Consider the following 5,366-nt stretch of genomic DNA (forward strand, 5'->3'; position numbering starts at 1 on the left):
GATCACTCAGCTTCCCTTACTGCCCCCACCCTTTTTGGGGAATTGTTTTTGTGACCACCAGTTGGGAACACCGTGCAGAAGGAAATGAATGGTTTTCAGCCAAGATGGGACAAGACTCCCATGTCTCAGAAATGGAGTCTGGGATTTTAGCGATTCTTCATCTAGAACAAGGTAATATATGCAAAGAGAAGAATCACAGTTTATGCCAGTCATTCTCAACCTTAAGTACCCCATGAGATCCCATTTTAAATATACTGATGCTTGATTCTAGTGACACAAATTTTGACTTAATGGGTGTGGGATGTGGCCTGGGAATTTTTCAAAAGAGCATCTGAGGTTATGCTAATGTGCAGCTAAGACTGAGAATGTTTGGCATACACATTCCTTGTAATCCACACAATTACAGCTGTCATTTTCTTTTCTTTAAAAAAATTTTAATTGAAGTATTGTTGAATTACAATGCTGTGTTGGTTTCTGGTATACAGCAAAGCGATTCAGTTACACACATATATTAATATATATATTCTCTCTCATATTCTTCTCCATTATGGTTACTAGGTATTGAATATAGTAACCAATGCAATGGACATGAACTTGGGCAAACTTCGGGAAATGGCGAGGGGCAGGGAGGCCTGGTGTGCTGCCATCCATGGGGTCACAAACAATAGGACGTGACTGGGCGACTGAACAACAAAAACGTTGAATATGGTTCCCTGTGCTATACGGTAGGACCTTGTTGCTTGTCTATTTTATATATAATAGTTTGCATCTGCTAATCCCAAATTCCTAATTTATTCCTCCCTGCCGCCTTTCTCCTTTGATAACTGTGAGTTTATTTTTAATGTCTGTGAGACTGTTACTACTTTGTGAATACATTCATTTGTATCATATTTTAGATTCCACATATAAATGATATTTTATAATATTTGTCTTTCTCTATCTGATTTACTTCACTTAGTGTGATTATCTCCACGTCCATCCAGTTCAGTTCAGTCACTCAGTCGTGTCCGACTCTTTGCGACCCCATGGACTGCAGCACGCCAGGCCTCCCTGTCCATCACCAACTCCCGGAGTTTACTCAAACTCATGTCCATTGAGTCGGTGATGACATCCAACCATCTCATCCTCTGTCATCCCCTTCTCCTCCTGCCTTCAATCTTTCCCAGCATCAGGGTCTTTTCTAACGAGTTAGTTCTTCGCATCAAGTGGCCGAAGTATTGGAGCTACAGCTTCAGCATCACTCCTTCCAATAATATTCAGGACTGATTTCCTTTAGGATTGATTGGTTGGACCTCTTTGCAGTCCAAGGGACTCTCAAGACTCTACTCCAACACCACAGTTCAAAAGCATCAATTCTTTGGCGCTCAGCTTTCTTTTTCCAGGTCCACCCATGTTGCTGTAAATGACATTATTCCATTCTTTTTTATGGCTGAGTAATATTCCATTGTATACATATATCACATCTTTGCGCATTCCTCTCTCAGTGGACACTTAAGTTGCTTCCACAATTGGCTGTTGTAATAGTACAGCCATTATTTTCTGTGTCCAACTAATGTTCACAGATAGGAACACTATTTAGATAGAAATATTTCTTTTACCTTGTTTGCAAAATATCTTTAGAAAAGACAAAGATGCACTTAGAATATATGTATATACAATATCCCCTAGGTTATTTCTAAAATACATTTAGAGTTTATTTTTTCCTTCATTAATATTTCTCCCTAAAGTTAGAGGGAAGATGGAGAAATATTTATTGGTTTAATGAGTATTTGTCTATCACCCACTCTGTGCCCGGCTCTGTTCTATCAGCTCCTCATGCTGTGTTTTTTCATACCACCCACAGCAGGATCTCATGCTCTGTTTCCATGGTTAATGACAGATGGAAGCTGCTAAACTCAGAACAGTCACAGAAAGTCCAAAACAAAGTATCACCTGTGGGGGTGTGCAGCTGCTCGACAAGTGTGGATTCATCCAGTTAAGTTCTCTCTGAGAAACACAACACATTTTAAACAACAATAAACACCCCCAAACCTAACCAAAATAGCACTTTGCTGTTCCATGGAACTGGGAGACTGGTTAGGAAAAACGTCCTAAGTTTATTGCAGGTGTTTATCATCAAAATGGAATCCCATTTCCAAGTTTTTGTTTTGAAAGCTGGTATTCAGAAAGATTTCAGAGATGTTTTCTGGTGTTGTTCATTGCTTCATGTTACCAAAATTCATTTCTGTAAACATATTATGTGATAAAGTGATAAGCCCAAAGTGTTTGTAAACTGTCCAAGCTCATTAACTCATTGGAAAAGGAAACACCAAGTTAAAAACTTGGTTAACTAAGTTAAAGAGCACTCACAAGGCATTGCGTTAGCTGTGCTACGTTGGTGTTTATCCTTTTTAGCATCATGGCATCTGGTCCCATCACTTCATGGCAAATAGATGGGGAAACAATGGAAACAGTGACACACTTTATTTTCTTGGGCTCCAAAATCACTGCAGATGGTGACTGCAGCCATGAAATTAAAAGACGCTTGCTCCTTGAAAGAAAAGATATGACCATCCTAGACAGCATATTGAAAAACGGAGACATTACTTTGCTGACCAAGGTCCGTAGACTCCTTTGGTTTTTCCTGTGGTCATGTATGGATGTGAGAGTTGGACTGTGAAGAAGGCTGAGCGCCGAAGAATTGATGCTTTTGAACTGTGGTGTTGGAGAAGACTCTTGAGAGTCCCTTGGACTGCAAGGAGATCAAACCAATCAATCCTAAAGGAAATGAACTCTGAATATTTATTGGAAGGACTGAACTAAAGATGAAGCTCCAATACTTTGCCCACCCAATGCGAAGAGTCATCTCATTAGAAAGGACCTTATGCTGAGAAGGATTGAGGGCAGGAGAAGAAGGGGGCGACTGAGGATGAGATGGTTGGATGGCATCACTGATTTGATGGACATGAGTTTTAGCAAGCTCCAGGAGATAGGCAAGGACAGGGAGGCCTGGCGTGCTGCAGTCCACAGAGTTGCAAGGAGTCAGACACGACTTAGTGACTGAACAACAGCAACAGTCACCAGAGTTGCCAGATTTAGCAAATGAAAAATACTGTCAATGGTGCATGGCACAGACACTAAAAAACTTATTTGATATTTGTCTGAAAATAAAATTTAACTGGATGTTTCATTTTACCTGACCTTCCTGTCACCTTCAGAAGCCTTTCTGATCTTTCACCACTGCATATTCTTCTGGAGTTGAAAATTGATGAAATTAGAAGATTGGGATTAACATACACACTACTGTATATAGGATAGATAACCAACAGGACCTACTATATAGCACAGGGAACGCTGTTCAGTCTTCTGTAACAACTTATACGGGAAAAGGGCCTGAAAAAGAATGAATAGGTGCATATGTATCACTGGATCAGTATACTGTACATCTGAAACTAATACAGCATTGTAAATCAACTCTACTCCAATAAAATTTTAAAAAAGCCAATGATTGTCTTAAAAATTTGCCCAGAACTACAGTTTTTCTCTTTTGATAATTTCAAGTTTAGTACAAAGGAGTTATAGCTTTATACCTTTCTTGCCCCTTGTCAAACTCTGGTGAAAATCATTGGTGTCCATCCTGACCTGATTCATCTTCTGCTTCTTTTTTTATTATTTAATTATTTATTTAGCTTCCCTGGGGCTTAGACTGTAAAGAGTCTGACCACAATATGGGAGGCCTAGGTTCGATCCCTGGGTTGGGAAGATCCCCTCAAGTAGGAAATGGCAGTCCATTCCAGTAGGCTTGCCTGGAGACTTCTGTAGACAGAGGAGCCTGGTGGACTACAGTCCATGGGGTCACAAAAAATTGGACACAACTGAGTGACTAATACTTTCACTTTTCATTTACTTGGCTGCATTGGGTCTTAGCTGCTGCATGCACGATCTTCATTGCATCATGGAGGAGTTTCCATTGCAGGGCACACACTCTCTAGTTGTGGCGTGTGGGCTCAGCAGTTGCAGTGTGTGGGCTTAGTTGCCCCACGGCACGTGGGATCTTAGTTTCTTGACCAGGGAGGATTGAACCCATGTCCCCTGCATTTCAAGGCAGATTCTTAACCACTGGGCAACCAGGAATGTCCCTGACCTGGTTGCTTTTAGAAATGAGAACTTGCAGCAAAGACTATTCCCCTGTATTCGTATTGTAGCCATGAAATTAAAAGATGCTTACTCCTTGGAAGGAAAGTTATGATCAACCTAGACAGTGTATTAAAAAGCAGAGACATTATTTTGCCAACAAAGGTCTGTCTAGTCAAGGCTATGGTTTTTCCAGTAGTCATGTATGGATGTGAGAGTTGGACTGTAAAGAAAGCTGAGCGCCAAAGAATTGATGCTTTTGATCTGTGGTGTTGGAGAAGACTGTTGAGAGTCCCTTGGACTGCAAGGACATCCAATCAGTCCATCCTAAAGGAAATCAGTCCTGAATATTCATTGGAAGGACTGATGCTGAAGCTGAAACTCCAATATTTTGGCCACCTGATGGGAAGAACTGACTCATTTGAAAAGACCCTGATCCTGGGAAAGATTGAAGGCAGGAGGAGAAGGGAATGACAGAGGGTAAGATGGTTGGATGGCATCACAAACTCAATGGACGTGGGTTTGAGTAAGCTCCGGGAGTTGGTGATGGACAGGGAGGACTGGTGTGCTGAAGTCCATGGGGTCGCAAAGAGTCGGACACGACTGAGCGACTGAACTGAACTGAACTGATGCGTACTGAGGCCTGTCTCCGCTAAGCTGCTCTTGTCATTTGGACCCAACTTCCTGCTCTGCTTGACCACATCTTTCTGATTTTCTGCATGGGTTTTAACACATCCGAGGACTTCCCTGGTGGCTCATATGGTAAAGAATCTGCCTGCAGTGCAGGAGATCTAGGTTTGATCCCTGGGTTGGGAAATCCCCTGGAGAAGGAAATGGCAACCCTCTAGAGTATTCTTGCTGGAGAATTCCATAGTCAGAGGAGCCTAGTTAGGCTACAGTCCATGGAGTCACAAAGAGTCAGACACGACTGAGTGACTAACACTTTCACGCACTTTCAGTGCTAACAAACTGTAAATTGTCAAATTTAGTTACATAACTCTGAGTGTTTAATCACTAGACACTCAGGAGCTGGATATTAGATATCAATTTTGAACTCATTTTTTTTTTTTTGGTGTTTAGAATTGGATATTTGGTCAAATGTAGAAAAAATTTTTAAACGTGATGTGGAGTGGCATCTGCTTCCGGAATTGTCTGTGGAATTGGAAATTGTAATCATTGGATATGACAATTTATTTTTCAGAAATTTGGCAGGGCAGCAGGAAAAATCTTAAGTGTAAGTTTTCATAAAACTG

Source organism: Bubalus bubalis, chromosome 1 (genome assembly GCF_019923935.1).
Source record: "Bubalus bubalis isolate 160015118507 breed Murrah chromosome 1, NDDB_SH_1, whole genome shotgun sequence".
In the NCBI taxonomy this organism is placed as follows: domain Eukaryota; kingdom Metazoa; phylum Chordata; class Mammalia; order Artiodactyla; family Bovidae; genus Bubalus; species Bubalus bubalis.